We start from the raw sequence: 17,489 nt of genomic DNA on the forward strand, positions 1-17,489 counted from the left end.
CCCCTTGGCACCCCTCCCACCCAAGGGAGAAGGTAATGGCCAGGAACCTCTGCCAAGGCCAGTCGGAGTGGGCGCAGCCACCCAGGAAAGCAGCAGTGACATCACCCAGCCTGGCTAATTGGGAGCTGCCAGTCCCTGCGTGTCTTTGAGAAAACCAGCCTCCCTGTTCCCAGAGCACTCCCTGGGCATTTACATAAAACCCTCTGCCCCTGCCAACTCCTCACCGACCCCTCCACCAGCTAGAAAAACCAGTCCCACCAGACCAGGGGAGGCAGGCTGACCCATGCTACCTGCCTGAAAGACAGACCCTCACCCCAAACGTCGGCCTGCAGCAAGAAGGATGCCCGCGAGACTCCCAAGAACCGGTTCAAAACCATGGCCTTCACAGTCCAGGACCAGACCACACTCCGGACCATTCTGCCCTCCCCCGCCCCTGCCTCTCTGCCTTTATCAATTCCAGAGTTTTCATGTATCTGGCAAGGTCGGGTGGGGGTGGGGAAGGATGTTACCACCTCCGTCATCCACTCTGGGAGCTCAGCATCCTCTCCTGGCTGGAAGTTCGTCTAGATGGACGTTTCCAAGCGTCTCCTCCAGGTCGCTTCTCCCGCGGGGGCGAGGCGGGGAGAGAGAGTCACCATCGGTCTCATGCCCGATAAAACAGGGGGCTGAGTCGTGAAGAAAAGAAACCAGAAAGGCTTTAACCCTGGATTCCCCCTGGGCTGGGCCTGCATGCAGTGATCCCCTAGCTGGGAGGTTGAGGTTTGGGGGGAGGCGCAGATGGGAGGGGGCTGCTGCATGGGGGAGAACATGGCGGTCCCCCCGGGAAGGGGGATCCTGACAGGACATGCCAGACAGCCAGCAGAATGAGGAGTGTCTTGCGAGTGGCCCCACTCCCACCCCAGCCCCCTAGGCTGGCATTCCTCACTCATGAAACACAACCGTAAATCACAGCTCCCACCCAGGCCCACATCAGAACCCCCCCGCCCCCGCCAAGGCCCCGGGCGACAACCCTCACGCCCCCCCCCCCAATTGGAGTGGGCCAGCCCCAGAATGGTGGGACTTCTCCAGGGCCTTACCCATAAGGCCCTGGGTTCCAAAGGCGTCGCCGCGGCAAGGAGGACCGGCTGCTGCTATTTTCTTCGGGACCCTGGTTGGGTACCCACAGTGCAGCCCTGGCTGGGGAAGAGGTGGGTGGGCTTCCTTGGGGCACAGGCCCCGCCCACTGCCCTCAGCTCCGCGTCACTCCTCTCCACTCCCACCCCAGAGGCATGCTGAGAGAGGGGCAGGGGCGGACTGAGATCGCACAGCAGCCCCAGGGGAGGGAGACGGGACTGGCTCCGTCTTTTCAGGGGAGGAGGTGGATAAAAATGGTCTGAGCGTTGAGGGGTCGGCTAGGATGGGTGACCTGGCGGGAGCTCGGAGCAGGCTTCTTCCCGGTGCTTAGAAACCACCCTCTTCGCAGGAGGGAGGGCGCCCAGGAGGCAGGCGGCACCTGTTGGCCTAATCACCATCATTAGCTGGGCAATAAAGTAGCACGGACGGGCCAGCCTTTGAAGGAAGGGCCTGTCAACCCAGGTCAGGTTTGTGCAGGCAGCCTAGCAGCTCAGCCCCTCCTGGACACACACACTCCAGGCTGCAGGTGGATGGGGCACGGCCGGGACGAGGGTTTATGCCCTCCTTGCCTAAGCACCCACGCCCCTTCCCCCATGGCTTCCAGGAAGGTAGCAAGGGGTTTATGGTGTCTCCTACCATCTGGAGGTGTCCAGCGCTGAGACTCAAGAACTTCTGTGGTAGGAGTTCCCCTCGTGGCGCAGTGGTTCACGAATCCGACTGGGAACCATGAGGTTGCAGGTTCCATCCCTGGCCTTGCTCAGTGGGTTAACAATCCGGCGTTGCCATGAGCTGTGGTGTGAGTCGCAGATGCGGTTCAGATCCCGTATCGCTGTGGCTCTGGTGTAGGCAGGTGGCTACAGCTCTGATTAGACCCCTAGCCTGGGAACCTCCACATGCTGTGACAGCGGCCCAAGAAATAGCAGAAAGACAATTAAAAACAAACAAACAAAAAACTTCTGTGGTAGTGAGCTCTCTGTTGCTAGAGAAGATCAAATGAGGCCAAAAACAAGTTGAGGACAGTCGGCCTGATACAGCTTGGTTCCCAGTTCCCAGCACACGGCCTGGTGACTATTGTATGATTGAATGAATATATCAGCAGCACAGAGGGCTTCTTGCTTCTGGAGGGAGGTTGGACCCTGCCCCCAAGGCGTCTTTCCAGACTGCTGGAGTGGAGTGCTGTGTGACCTTGAGCCGATGTCACCTCTAGGCTCATCAGATAAGCCCAGATTTATGAGCCAACGCCTAGTTTTCCCCTGTCTCTGTCCCCTTGGGCCCTGGGAATGTCCCTGGTTCCCTTCCCCCCTCTTCCTATTGGCCAGCCCCAGTCCCAGAGGCAACTGAAGCAGCCGAGGGCCTAGGAAGGAGCTATCAAGCCAAGTTTTTTAAGGGGAGCACTGGCGGGGGGGGAAAGGGGGTGCTTGTTAGGGGGATGGAGAAGGTGGGAGCAGGGATACTGATCTTCCTCTGGGGGTTTACCTTGACGTGGGCCTTAGGTCAAGGGAAGCTTCAGGGATTAGGGTCCTCAAGCCCAGAATAGGCCCCTTGGGACTCCAGCCCTGACCTCCCTGCCTCCCCAAAGTCTCAGAGAGGAGGCTGTTCCTGAAACGGGAGGCATGAGCTGTGTAGGGGGGTGCATGGTGCAGCCAGGGGTGCAGGGTGAGGGGTGGGGGAGGACTGGAATGGGTGAGGTTCTGGTGGGTGCCAGCCTGGAGAGGGTGCCCCCTTGCAGCCTCCACCCAGTCTGAGCCCCATTAGTCATGATCAGCAGAGCTGAGAGGTTTTACTAGGGGCAGGGAGTCTGAGAGCCTCAAAAGGGTGAGCCTCAACCTCAGGGAGAGGAGAAGGGAGGAGGGGACATGGTTGGGGTGGATAGAGCAGTCTGATTGGAAAGAGTGTGACAGAGATTCAAAAGAACTACTCTTGGAGTTCCTGTCGTGGCGCAGCGGAAACGGATCCAACTAGGAACCATGAGGTCGTGGGTTCGATCCCTGGCCTCGCTCAGTGGGTTAAGGATCCAGCATTGCCGTGAGCTGTGGTGTAGGTTGCAGACCCACAGCAACCTACACCAGTCATACAGATATATATATATATATATATATATATATATATATATGTACAGCAGAATTTGACAGAACATTGTAAATCAACTATAATAGAAAAAATAAAAATCTTAAAAAAAGAAAAATATCTATGTTATACCCAAATCCATTTTCTGTACAGCAGAAATTAACACAGCATTGTAAATCAACTATCCTTCAATGAATTTTTTTTAAAAAGAGCTGCTCAGAGTTCCCTGGTGGCTCAGCAAGTTAAGGATCCAGAATTGTCACCACCGTGGCTCAGGTCACGGCTGTGGCACAAGTTCAATCCCTTGGGAACTTCCGCATGCCGTGGGAGTGGCCAAAAAAAAAAAGAGCTGTTGGAGTTCCCATCGTGGTGCAGTGGTTAATGAATCCAACTAGGAACCATGAGGTTGTGGGTTTGGTCCCTGGCCTTGCTCAGTGGGTTAAGGACCCGGCGTTGCCGTGAGCTGTGGTGTAGGTTGCAGAGGCAGCTCAGATCCCACGTTGCTGTGGCGGCTACAGCTCTAGTTAGACCTCCAGCCTGGGAACCTCCATAGGGAGCAGCCCTAGAAAAGGCAAAAAAAAAAAAGACCAAAAAAAAAAAAAGGGTGGGGAGACCCACAGACACCCCTACACAGAGTCACAGATGCCTGGTCACACACAGAACAGTGCACAGACACATGCACTAATACTTGCATATCAGGAGTTCCCGTTGTGGCGCAGTGGTTAACGAATCCGACTAGGAACCATGAGGTTGCGGGTTCGGTCCCTGCCCTTGCTCAGTGGGTTAACGATCTGGCGTTGCCGTGAGCTGTGGTGTAGGTTGCAGACACGGCTCAGATCCTGCGTTGCTGTGGCTCTGGCGTAGGCCAGGGGCTACAGCTCTGATTCAACCCCTAGCCTGGGAACCTCCATATGCCGTGAGAGCGGCCCAAAGAAATAGCAAAAAGAAAAAAAAAATACTTGCATATCATAGTTACACACTCACAGGCACTCACAGCCCTTCAGACACTCGGAGTCATTCAGAGACACACACAGTGTCTTATGTCACAGACACTGACACAAATGTGGATGCCCATGCACACAGTGTCAGACCTGAGTGTTCCCAGACGTACAGAGAAGCTCACGCACACGGAGGCACTGATTCTGAAATGGTCACACCCAGCGTCACATTATAGCTCCACGGATCTAGTTCACACCCGTGGTGGCACATGTGAGTGTGAGAACAGAAGTATATATGCTTGCACACCCAGTCACATACAGGTACCCATGTATTACACAGACACTGATGCCAGTGAAAACACACACACACACACACACACACACACACACATGCACACCCCAATATTACTCCTCCCTGCCTCCACAAAACGGCCTCCTGCAGCAGGAGAGATTAAAGTGTGACAGGAGAAGCCTGTCCTCCCCACCCAGCAGGACTCTAGCTACAGCCCTCGCCACTGGTCACCCCCCTCCCCGCCACCCCCAACCAAGCTCTCAGCTTGGAAACTCCCTGAATTTCCCAGCCGGTCAGCCAACCGGAACCAGCTCAGACCTCCCAGCCCAGCGCGCCTGTCACACGCCCTCCACGGCCCTGGCCAGTGCACCTCTGATCATCCACAGCCGCCATAGAGAGGCCTGCTCTCCCCCCAGGAAGCCCATCCTGACCAACTCCAGGCCTCTCCAACCCTCTGATACAAGGTCCTTGGGCTTCCAGGGTTGGGACAGCCATGCTCGGGCCCTGCTCCTCAGCAGATGTTCTAAAGCGTCTTCCAGGCCAGTGGAGTGAGGCTTGGAAGGCCAGGAAGTGGCAGGCTCAGCCTTGGGAACTCACTCTGGGAAGACAAGTTGGGCTCAAGTGGACAAATGAGCACAAGTGGACAGAAGATAAGATGGCCAGTCCTGGAGTTCCCATTGTGGCTCAGCAGAAACGAACCCAATAGTATCCATGAGGATGCGGGTTCAATCCCTGGCCTCGCTCAGTGGGTTGGGGATCTGGTGTTGCTGTGAGCTGCAGTGTTAAGTCCCAGATGCTGCTCAGATCCCTCATTGCTGTGGCTGTGGCGTAGGCTGGCAGCTGCGGCTCTGATTCGACCCCTAGCCTGGGAATTTCCATATGCCACCGGTGCAGCCCTTTAAAAAAAAAAAAAAAAATGGCCAGTCCTAATGTGGAGTGCGGGGAGGGGACCCCCCTCTTCCATCACACCAGGACGCCCAAGAGTGGGAACCTACTCTTCCTTTTTCCTGGAGATACCAGACTGCCTCTTGGCCGACATCAGCCAGAGAGATTTCCATCCCCGGTCAGAGCAGCCCAGCAATGGACAGTGAACCGGTTCTGACCTCTGGTCTCCAGAAAGACGGGACCTCCCCTGGCCCCGTCTGTTTAAACGCCCAGCTACCGCCCATCCAGCTACGTCTGCAGGTCCTGCAGTCAGGGTGCTGGAGTGTGTGGGACCACACCCCCAGATGGAAGCAGCTTCCAAGGGGGCAGAATTGAGGACAGACACCAGGACAGAATGTCTGGGTCTAGAGAGAACTCTGAGGGGCTGGAATGATGAGAAAAAGGAGAGGGTGGTCCTGTCTGGTGGCCAAAGGGGAGGAGAATGACCTCACAAATTCCCTTTCAGTCCCAGTTCTCTGGAATTTCCAAGGCTCCTGCTTCAACTCCCAGACTGCATGCAATGAGGAAGCAGTGCTTCCCAAAGGAAAGAGGGAGCCAGAGCCCGCACCCATTCCTGGGGCACAGGCGGATCCTGTTTCAGAAGGGAAAGAAGTTCATCTCACCCACGAGTCTCACCGCAGGAAGGTGAAAAACTGCAGTCTTTCCTGCCCTCCCATCAGAGCCTCCATGGTACCCTTGGCCCCTAAATCCATTTGCCTTTCCTTGATTTTTAATGAAGTGGAAAGCCTTTTCATTTGTTTATTAGCCATTTTTATTTTAGCTGTGAATTGCTTATTCATGTCCTTTGCCCATTTTTCTGTGAGATTGTCTTTCTTATTTATTTAGAGGAGCTCTTTATATATTATGGATATTAACCCTTTGTCATATGTTGCAACACTTTCTTCCCAGCTGTTTTTTGTCTTTCAACTTTGTTTATGGTATATTTTGTTCTAAGGAAATATTTAATTTTTACTTAATCAAGCAACATATTCCTTTATGGCTTCTGGATTTATGTCATAGTTTAAAAATACCTTCTCCTTTCCATAATTATAAAAATGTTTCTGGGGTTCCCATGGTGGCGCAGTGGTGACAAACCAGACTAGTGACCATGAGGACGCAGGTTCAATCCCTGGCTTTGCTCAGTGGGTTAAGAATCCAGCATTGCCATGAGCTGTGGTGTAGGTCACAGATGCAGCTCCGATCCCACATTGCTGTGGCTGTGGTATAGGCCAGCAGTTGTAGCTCCAATTTGACCTGTAGCCTGGGAACTTCCATATGCCGAGGGTGTGGCACTAAAAACCAAAAAGCAAAATACATACATACATATATATATATATATATATATATATATATATATATTTCTTATACTTTTCAATTTATGTTAGATCTTTAATCCAGCTGGATTTTTTTTTTTTGCTTTTTTTTAGGATTGGATTTTTTTTTTATGCATAGCATGAATTAGGATTTAAGTTTATTTCTTTCAAGTGGAAAGCCCATTATCTCAAGTCCATTTATTGAATTTTTTACACTTTATTGCTGCTTTAAAACATGTTTATTTATTTGTCTTTTCTAGGGCCTCACCCACGGCACATGGAAGTTCCCAGGCTAGGGGTCCAATTGGAGCTGTAGCCACTGGCCTACACCAGAGCCACAGCAATGCAGGATCCGAGCCGCATCTGCAACCTACACCACAGCTCACGGCAACACCAGATCCTTAACCCACTGAGCAGGGCCAGGGATCGAATCCACAACCTCGTGGTTTCTAGTCGGATTCATTTCCGCTGCGCCACAACAGGAACTCCAAAAACCTCTAAACTATTATCATGTAGTTACTCTTTCTCAAACTTTAAAATCAACTCATCGGAGTTCCCATCGTGGCTCAGCAGGGTTTCATCCCTGGCCTTGATCCATGGATTAAAGATCTGGCGTTGTCGTGAGCTCTGGTGTAGGTCGAAGACACGCCTCAGATCCCTCGTTGCTGTGGCTCTGGCGTAGACCGGCAGCTATAGCTCCCATTAGACCTCTAGCCTGGGAACCTCCCTATGCCAAGGGGACAGCTCTAAAAAGACAACATAAATAAACAAACAAATAAATAAATAAAATCAACTCATCAAGTTCAGGGGCATGGGAGATTAGACATTTGATTGGAATTACATTCAGTTTACAGATTATTTAGGAAAAATGTACATCTTTACAATATGATTTGAGCTCATGAACATGATATACATTTATAGTTGTTCAGGGTTTATTTTATGTCCGTCAGTAAAATTCTCTTGTTTTCTTCATGTAGATTTTATGTTTTTTTTTTAATTAAGTTCATTCCTGGGTATTTTGTAATATAATTTTGTTGTTATTGTGAGTTGGATCTTTTGTCTCCTTATATTTTCATATTGGTTGTTTTAGAAATGGTTTTGATTTTTCTATACTTAATATATGTATATTTGGCTACTTACTGAAGTTTCTCATTGGTTCTCAATTTTTCAGTTGATTCTCTTAAGTTTCCTAAGTGAACAATCACATCATTTGTAATTCTTGAAGATTTTGCCTCTTTCTTGCTTGTGTTTATGCCCCCTCTTTTTTTGTGCCCACAGCATGTGGAATTTCCTGGGCCAGGGATCGAACTCATGCTACAGAAGCAATTCAAGCCACTGCAGTGACAAAGCCAGATCCTTAACCTGCTGTGTCACAAGAGAACTCTTGTCCCTTATTTCTTCTTTTTTTCTTTTCTTTTCTTTTTTTTTTTAGGGCCGTACCTGCACAAAAGTTCCCAGTCTAGGGGTCAAAACAAAGCCATAGCCACTATGCCACAGCCACAGCAACACCAAACCTGAGCTGCATCTGCAACCTTCACCACAGCTCATAACACTGCAGCTCATGGCAACGGTGGATCCTTAACCCACTGAGTAAGACCAGGGATTGAACCTGCATCCTCATGGATACTAATTAGGTTGGTAACCCTCTGAGCCACAAAAGGAACTCCTTGTGGCTTTTTTTTTTTTTAATCTTTTTAGGGCCACACCTGCACCATATGGAGGTTCCCTGGCTAGGGGTCCAATCCAAGCTGTAGCTGTCAGCCTACGCCACAGCAATGCAGGATCTGAGCTGAGTCTGCGACCTACACCACAGCTCACAGATCCTTAACCCACTGAGCAAGGCCAGGGATCGAACCTGCATCCTCAAGGATGCTAGTCAGATTCATTTCTTCTGAGCCACGATGGGAAATCCTTTTTTTTTTTCCTGTCCCTTTTTTCTTTTTCTTATCTTCTTGCACTGGCTAGGGCCTTCAGAATAATGTGGATGCGAGAGCAATGATAGCAGCCTCCAATCTACAACTTTTCATGGTTCTCTGTACCCAGATTATCAGTAAGGAAACACCTGTGAGTCTAGAATAACACTTAGCGCTGTATACATCAGATAGGAGCAATTAGCAAACACGCTAGGTCCTGGCAGTTGCCCTTTCACTGTGAAACTCCATTGATTGCCAGGTGAAGGGAGCAGGGCTTCGATTGCTAATGGGAGTCCCAAGAAAGGTAGATTGAGTCAGGGCTCCTGTTCTTGGCCCCAGAACCCAATTCCTATACCCAACTGGGCAAAGCCAGTACATCTTCATTTTCCACCCAGCATCACTGGGCTTGATAACTAGAAAGGGGGCACATATCTATGAGCATCTACTATGTACCAGGGATTGTGTTAGAAACTTTAAACATAATGCTATTGAATCCACAACAAGTCTATGGGTGAATAATATTATTCCTTCGTTAGCAAAAGAGGAAACAGGCTTGGAGTGGTGAGGATGGAAGATGACACAGCCAACCGCGCTCACAGATGACGTCATTGTTATCCGCCTCGGCATCCTCTTTTTGAAATAGATAGTCCCCGCTTCGACGAAGAAGTCTCCAAACGTTTTAGTCTACCCCACACAGGTTCCAGATGAACCCCGTCATCCCCCAGCCAAGGCTGACTCTACCTCCCTCCTTGGAATGAGATAAAGTTGGGAGGAGCGGACCTGTCCGAACCCTCAAACTGAAGCCAAATCCCAGGCTTTGCTGGGTAGCAGCTCTGCCATCGGAGCCTTTAGTTCCAGGAAGGACAAGTGGGCTTGAAGGCGAGGACAAGGGGGAGATAAGGATGCAAAAAAACGGCCAGAGAGAGAAAACAGGGATGGGGCAAAGAAGATGAAAAAGGAACAGTGTGTAGGAGGTAGGGACAGGGTCTGGGCAGAGAGCCGGGGACTGGCCCCAGGCCTGAGTCCAGGTGGGAGAAGTAGGGACCAGGTTCCAGGGCTCACCAGGCATGCCACTGTCAATGTGGATTCTGAGGGGCCAGAACCAGGGCCACAACCGCATAAATTTCTTCTTCTTTCTAGGGCTGCGCCAGAGGCATGTGGAGGTTGCCAAGCTAGGGGTCGAATGAGAGCTGCAGCTGCCAGCCTACACCACAGCCGCAGCAATGCAGGATCTGAGCTGTATCTGAACCTACACCATAGCTCACAGCAATGCCGGCTCCTTAACCCACTGAGCGAGGCCAGGGATCGAACCCGCATCCCCATGGATACTAGTTGTGTTAGTTAACACTGAACCACGATGGGAACTCCAACCACATAAGTTTCTGTTTCCATCATCCAGACCATAAAGAGTGGCCATGGATAAGAACCAGGGGGTCCCCATCTCGACCTGCGTGGACGCAGATACACACACAGGATTGACCCAGACCACAGATGTCTGCACAGACACGAGGGTGTAAACACACAGATGACACACAAAAGGATACAGGCACAGGCCTGGAGACAGGGACACAGATCCACATACAGACATGAGAAAAGACACAGACACAGATGCACACCAACCCAGAAGACAAACGTGCAAACACATGGAGACACTCATATGCCCGCAGACACACAGAGGAAGTCACAGATACTGCACACATGGGTGCACACACCCACACCCACGAGGAGACACCCTGAAGGTGTCAGAGGGACTGCAGAGAGGCAGGCAGGTGGCTAGACCTCATGGACAGATAGTTTCTTGCTTATGCCTGGCCTTTGAGGGGTCACAACTATTGCCTGTGCACGGCAGGCTTGAGGATCCAGGGCCGCCACACAGAACTGCTCCCCAGAACCCCCTCACCAGCTTCACGAACACACACGCGATGGCCCAGATCTCCTGACACACATGTGCGTGTCCTGGCAGGCCTATGCCCCACCCATGGGGGCTGACATCCCATTCTGGGGCGCGGAGAGGGGCCACAAGACAGCCCCCTCCTCCACAGGCCACAGGCTGTGCCCGCTGGCAGAGACAAGGGGCCCAGGCTGGTCCAGGAGGAGGGAGGGGTTGGGGGGGGCCGGGGCGCGGCTGGGGCGGGCACAGGAGCCCGTACCTGTCAAACAAGAGCCAAGGAGCAAACTAGCTTCTTAGTCACCTTGCTCTTCTCCCCGCTTTGGCAGCAGCCCCTCAGGGCAAGGGGAAGCTGATATCATAATTATTGGCTCACCCAGCAGCTGCCTCCCCTCACCTGATGTCAGCACAGACCCAGGACGGCCGAGCTGACGGACTGACAGACAGACGGAGCTCCTGGCCCCCCAGACCCCGGCCCCCACGCCGACCTGCTTCACTGAGCAGGTAAGAGGAGACCCGGCCCAAGTCAGCCGTGGAGGCCAGCGGGGCTGGGCCAGGGTATGGGGGGGGTGGCCTTTTTAACAGGCCCTGGGAGTAACTGGGAGCACCTGGGTGCTCCCCGTCTTCTCATTGCAGCTCAAGGGAGAATCAGGAAGTGGGGTGAGTGCCTGGAGGTCAAGGAGGACCCCCTCCTCCATGCTCCTACCTCTTCTTCCTGTTCCACATCGTCTAACTTCAATCTTTCCTGCTGTAGTGTGGTTTCTCCTTCTGGTGCCTGGTGGATTTGGTGTGTGGGTCTCCTTGTGTTGGGAGGGTGGGCTTAGCCACACGGTACCAGGAGAAAATAAGGACTCTGAAGGGCTAGAATTGGAAAACGAGAGCCGAAAGACCAGGAGGCAGATTCCCAGTTTGGTGGCTTCTCCAAGTGGAGCAGGGAGAGCCTGGCTCTGGGGGGCTGAGTGGTGCTAAGGCTGTGTGTCGATCAAGGAATCACTCAGCATCTCTGAGCGGAGTTGGCTGGGATCTAGATACCTGGGCCTGGTTGCGGGGGAGGCCTGGGCTGCAGGAAGGAGATGGTGCAGCTGGTGGAGAAGGAGACAGATGGCAAACAGGTGTTGTGGCCAGAACCTGATGCTGAGCTGAAGGCAGAATCCCCCAGAGGCCTAGGACCATCTCTCTCCCTCCAGACCCCTGAAATCAAGAGGCCTGGTGAGCAGACCTGGGATATGCAGGGAGGTCTCAGACGCCTGGAGTTGGGGGTCTGGGGAGCAAAGGCCGTTCAGGAACTGGCTGGAGCAGCAGGAAGACCCCTCTGACTCCTATGGCTTCCCCCCTCCCCAACACCCAATCTGGGCGAGTAAGGTTCTGGCATTCCCCGTGGAGTCCCCAGGCCTCCCTAAATGTCCAAAGAAACAAGTTAGATTAAGAATAGACTCGATTAAGTGGGTGTGTTTGCCTCTTCTCTCTGCACCTATAGGTGTGGGAAGAGAGGTTTGTGTGTGTGTGTCACGGTCACGGCTGGTCCGCAGGAAAGGACCTGGGCGGAGAGGGCACATCCTCTTGAGAAATCATCTCCTCTGTGCCCCCTGCTTCTAGGGGGGCATTCCCCACGCTGGACAGGTCGCTCCCCGCCCCCCACTTTCCTGAGGGAGGAAACGTGGTCATTCCCTGCCCAGCCTGATGTGCTTCCTGGAGGCTGAAGTCTCTGCAGCCCAAGGATCTGGCTCTGCTTTGCCCCCACAGGCTTCTCCATTGCCTGCTGTTAAACCCAGGTCCTCTGGGCTGGTTGGTGAGATGCAGAGGGTGGCACGGCACTCCCGTCCTGTCCCCGCGGGCCCTTTTACCACCTTGGTCATTCTCTGACCCCCAGGATGCAGGCCGTAGAAAGGCACCCCCAACCGCCCGGGCAGTGCCTCCGTCCCAGACCCCCTCTGCTGCGGTGAAGCCAGGCAGGGCCAGAGGGGAGCTGGGTCCTGGGGAGGCTCGGGTCCCCAGGAACGAAGGTACCGTGGGGAGAGGTGCATGTCCTCCCAGCTCCCCACCCGGCCCCGCCCGACCTGCCTCTGCCGAGCTCAGCTCCGGGCTCCAGGGCCTGCCGAGGCACGCTGCCCGCCCCCCAGGCCCGGCGCCTCACTCACCTCCCAGAGCCAGGAACCTGTTCTCCCAGGAATGCCAGGGAGTTCTCAGAGGACTTTATTTCCCAGGGGCTCGGAGCCCCAAAAACCCTCTCGGTTCTGCTCCTGGGAAGGCAAGAGAAAGATTAAGGGAGTTGGGAACGCTCCCTGTTCCCCATGTTTGTCTCACCCATACACTGACCTCATACGGCCCCCAATCAACAGCTGTGCCTTCATTCATTGTGAGACGGGAGAAGGCTTGGGACAGTTAAAGACAAGAGGGAAAGCCCACCAGTGACACTTGGCTTCTGGGAAGCTCACCTTGGTCTAAGAGAGAGCCTTTTTTAGCCCCCAAGGAGAGTTCCATCCACCCTCTAAGAAAGGACCACTTCCAGCATTTCCTGTTGTGGTTCAGCAGGTTAAGAACCCAACCAGTATCCATGAGGATGCAGGTTCAATCCCTGGCCTTGCTCAGTGGATTAAAGGATCTGTCATTGCTGCGAGCTGTGGTGTAGGTAGCAGTGGTGGCTCAGGTTCCATGTGGCTGTGGCTGTGGCATAGGCTGGTAGCGCCAATTCGATCCCTAGCCTGGGAACTTCCATAGGCTTCAGGTGCAGCCATAAAGAAATGAAAAGGAAGTACCACTTCCCAGGGTCTCTCCATCCTTCTCAGCCAGGAAGTCCTTCCCACCATCTGACCTTCCTCCTTTCAGCTTGAGTCTTCATAGACCAGCAGAACCCCCACTGCCTGCCTCCCCAGGGTTCCAGCACCCAGCTAGAGACTAAGTCACACTGACATTTTCTAGGAGCTTGTGTACAGGAAGAAAGAGAAATAAGGCCTTGTGTGCACCGCCCCTTCTATTAGTCTCTCTGGCTCCACGCTCTAAAGAGACGGAGACTGGTGGGAGGCATTTCTGCCTGCCTTCCCTTATTCCCCTACATCAGAGGGACCCCCAGAAACAGAGGTCCTACAGATGTGCCCTCCCCTCTTTCTTCCCCAGTCCCAGCCCACCCTCCCTGCTGAAGCCCGAAGCAGGGAGCTTAGCAAGCTGAGATTGGCTTCTGCAGCAGGAGAGATTGACATTTGACTGCAGAGAGCTGCTTCAGCATTTTAAATTGAGTTTAGCCGGACTATGTGACCACGGAGGTGGTTTCCAGAGTGGAGAGGCAACCATTGATCTGTGATGGGTGTGGCTGGGCTGGTGACATGCCCAGGAGCTGGGGAATGACAAGATGACCTCTGCAGGAGTACATCACAGAAGCATCAATCAAAGGTCCCTGAGCAATTTTGGTCTTTCCAGTGTCATCATTCCTATCCTTTGCCCCTTCCTCCAACTCTGCACCCATCGCAACCTCCACCCCGCCACCCTCCCATCTCCTCTCACAACCCAGGTCTATCCCCCTCCCCATCTCCAACCCCAACCCAGCCCTCTTCCTATCCAATCCCCATCCCCAATTTCACCTCCACCTCCACAACCCCATTCCTCTCTTCCCTCTCTCCTTCGCCTCCTTAGTCCCACCTCCGACTTCATCCCGCCTCCACCCTCCCATCTGCACACCATTTTCAGCCCCCCAGAATAGATCTACCCATACCTCGGAGATCCACTTTGGAGTTCAACACCCTTCATCCATGCCCCTGCCAGGTCCTGGTATGTCCTTCACATTCTCCCAGTGTTCAAAAAAAGCCCAGGGCTTTTTTTTTTTTTTTTTTTTCCCCTCTTGGCTTATATTGGCCAATAAGCCAAAATGGATTGGCTAGGAGAAGCCGTTCAGCTTCCTAATCCTATCTGGTCCTTAAGGGCTGGATGTTGGCTAAATAGTAAAAGTGAGTTCATGCACAACAAGACAAGTTGAGGTCTGATGTCCACATGGACCTCTTGACACTGCAGGTGTGTGACAGGGGAAGTGGGGTGATGAAGAGACAAGCTCAGAGGGCCCCAAAGGGAGGCGGGGGGGCAGGGGAGGTGCTGGGAGCATAATCGGTCCTATTAGGCATGGCCAGGCCCAAGGCAAGGAGATGGACAAAAGCTCAGGCAAGGAAGCCTGCCAGGTTGTTTAGGAATGACTGCAGCCGTGAGCATCCCTGGGTCTCTACCCCGCCTGTGGCTCTTGCTTAGTCAGCTCAGATTAATGGGGCTTGGAGAGAATTAGCTGAATCGTGATCTCTCAGGGAACTTGACTCGAGAGCCAGCTGTGAGTCACAGGCAAAAGGAAACCTAGGCTCTCATGGCTACTCTGGAAGCTCCAGAGGATGGGCACCCCTCAAGACCCCCCAGACTGCGCCAGAGAGCTTCCCAGAGGTCTGACCCTAACCCTCCACCCTGTGCTCCTCAAGCCCTGCTCCCTCAGCCTGAAGCTGCTGCTTCTGACAAGCTTTCGCCAACCTAGGCTCCACACACAAACACACACACACACACACACACACACACACACACACACACACACTCCCAGAACGGGGCGTGGCCCTGGAACCGGATCGCCCGGAGACTGTTGGATATCCCACCTACACTTGTAAATTCCACAGCCATGTCCCAGACTACACCAGCCCATCAGCCGGTCTTGGAAGGCATAGGATGTGCATGAGGACACACATACACACACATCGCCATGATCAGAAAACCCAATTATCAGACTCTCCTCTTAGCAGAGGCAGAATGCCAGCAGTGTTCACTGTCAGAGGGGTCCCCACCTTGGACCCCAAGGAGCAAGTGGCTTTGGAGAAGAGGCCCTGCTCTCTGAGGCTTCTCACGATCACATCCAGTCTGCCCAAGGAGGGAAGGATTTGGGAGAGAATGTTTTTTGGGATGACAATGCCAAGCCCAGGAGGATCTGGAGGTAGTCAAGGGAAAAGTGGAAAATATAAGGATGGATCATACAACCTAGCGAATATAGCTAGTATTTTGTCACTAAAATGGAGTATAACCTGTAAAATTGTGAATCACTGTATTGTACATATAATATTGTACATCGACTATACCTAATTAAAAATTTTTTTCATGAATAAAAACAAAAAAGCAAAGGAGAAAGGTGGGGGCTGGATCCTAGCAGCTGGATGGGCTCAAGGAAACACCTCAGAACCTGCCACTTCTCCACATCCTTCTCCTTGGATGGGCAAGGGGGTGACCCTGCCGTCAGAGCAGGCTTCACCCAGCCCAGGTGCCTGGCAGAAGGGCCAGCGCACACGCACCTGCACAGCAGAGAAGAATCCCTTCCACAGTGTGGCGGGGGCCTGGGGCGGCAGGGGCTCGGTTCCCCATCTGTCGAGTGAGTGAAGAAGAGGCTGGATGGGAGGGCCTCCCAGAGCTCGTCTCACCCCGAAGTTTAGTTAAATCCGGGCAATGAACTTCCTGCCTCGTGTGTGTGTGTGTGTGTGTGTGTGTGTGTGTGTGTGTGTGTGCGTGCGCGTGTGTGTGCGTGTGCGTGTGCGCGCGCATGTGCATTCGTGCTCTAGATGGCATGGGGGGAGGGGCTCCACCAGTATGCATTTGTCTTGTGCTCCATCTGTATTATTAGCAGTGGTGGCAGAATTAATACCCCTAATAATAGATTGGTAATAATGAGCAGTCCTTCTGATAATGATATGTACAGAGCAGGAGAGGCTCCTGGCTCAAGGGGTGGTAGGATCCCGAGCCATTTCATGCCCCCACTGAGGTGAGCAGGCAGAGAGACGCCTGGGTCATCCCAGGGGTAGTCCCTGGGGAAGGGCAAATGCTCTAAGGGGCAAAGGTCTCAGGCCACATCTCGCTCCTGAAACCCCATGGGCCCGAGGCCCCAGGGGAGACAAACTGGTATCCGTTTATCATCCTCAGAGCATTTTGATATCCTGGTTCTTGTTCAGTCCCCAGGCCAGCCAGGGCGGTGTACAGGGCAAAGAAGACGTTCCCATTTTATATAGGAGGAAATGCGGTTCATTTCTGTGACTAGCCCATGCCGAAGGCAGAGCTGGGAGAGGAGTTTCTGGGGTCGTTGGTCAGAAGGATGCCCTATGAGGGAACGGGGCGCAGGTGCGGGAGCTTTGTAAGGCAGCCCAGGGCTTCTGAGATAATAAACGCCAGGCTAGGGGATAAGGCGAAACAAGGCCCCCTCCTGCCTGTTGGTCTCACAGCTCATATTCTCAGCCGCCAATCACTACCACAGTCAATCAAGTCTGTAGCCAGTTACCAAAGCAGCCCACAGGAGGTGGGACTGCCAGGCTCAGCCCTGAGAAACCACAGATCTAATGGGTGCTCAGAGGCTAAGAACTTCAGTCCATCTCCCAGCTCCTTCCTCTACCCTCGCGTCAGCCAGTGTGGTGGGAGCAGCTTGTCCTAAGGAAGGATGGAGGCCACACGGTATCATTTGTGAAAAATCCTCTTGCTCCTTCAGTCACGTCCCACCTCACCATCCACCCTTTCAACCCCTTCACCACAGGCAGACTGAGGATTAGAAGGAACTTTCTTTGGAGTTCCCACTGTGGCTCTGTGGACTAAGAATCCGACTCTAGCGACTCACGCAGCTGTGAAGTGGAGGCTTTCATCCCTGTCTTGATGCAGTGGGTTAAAGGATCCAACATTGCCGCAGCTGCCGCCTGTGGCTCAGATTCAGTCCCTGGCTGGGAACGTCCATAGGCCACAGGTGCAGCCGTAAAATTTAAAAAAAAAAAAAAAAGCCAACAAACAAAACAAATAAAAACGAAAACAAAGAAGGAACTTTCTTTGGAAATCAGACCACTGCTCTCTGCACACGGCCCCCTGGGAGAACTCATCAGGTCCCCAGGGGTTCTAGGTCACCTGGTCCACATACGAGTCCCTTGCCAGGCCTGTTCTCACCGTCAGACCCAGTCATGCCTTTAAAAGTCTCTGGGTAAGGTAGGGGGTGGGGCGCACCTACTCCCTTAATTGCCCGTGTAAGGGTCTCATGCTCTTAGAATTGAGAATTTTTTCTCCCAC

The 17,489-nt window shown here is 53.0% G+C and overlaps 1 protein-coding gene and 1 long non-coding RNA gene across 4 annotated transcripts in view; one reads left to right on the forward strand and one right to left on the reverse strand.

Moving 5' to 3' along the window:
- Positions 1–512: 512 nt before the first annotated feature.
- On the reverse strand, positions 513–1,883 carry LOC106505483 (uncharacterized). The gene is made up of 3 exons (XR_001299948.3): positions 1,750–1,883; positions 1,077–1,176; positions 513–665 (listed from the first exon to the last, which is right to left on the reverse strand). It is a non-coding gene; the product is annotated as an uncharacterized LOC106505483 (long non-coding RNA).
- Positions 1,884–10,746: 8,863 nt separating this feature from the next.
- The window catches only part of FOXN1 (forkhead box N1), a 30,869-nt gene continuing 24,126 nt past the window's right edge, over positions 10,747–17,489 (forward strand). For all 3 annotated transcript variants that reach the window (XM_084985519.1, XM_021067477.2, XM_084985521.1), the window contains exon 1: positions 10,747–10,952. The gene's annotated coding sequence lies outside the window, so the exon portion shown is untranslated. The remainder of the gene's footprint in view (positions 10,953–17,489) is intronic.

Source organism: Sus scrofa, chromosome 12 (genome assembly GCF_054392235.1).
Source record: "Sus scrofa isolate SSC_HxYL_T2T_F1_AM1 chromosome 12, Sscrofa_HxYL_maternal_Yorkshire_Landrace_v2.0, whole genome shotgun sequence".
In the NCBI taxonomy this organism is placed as follows: domain Eukaryota; kingdom Metazoa; phylum Chordata; class Mammalia; order Artiodactyla; family Suidae; genus Sus; species Sus scrofa.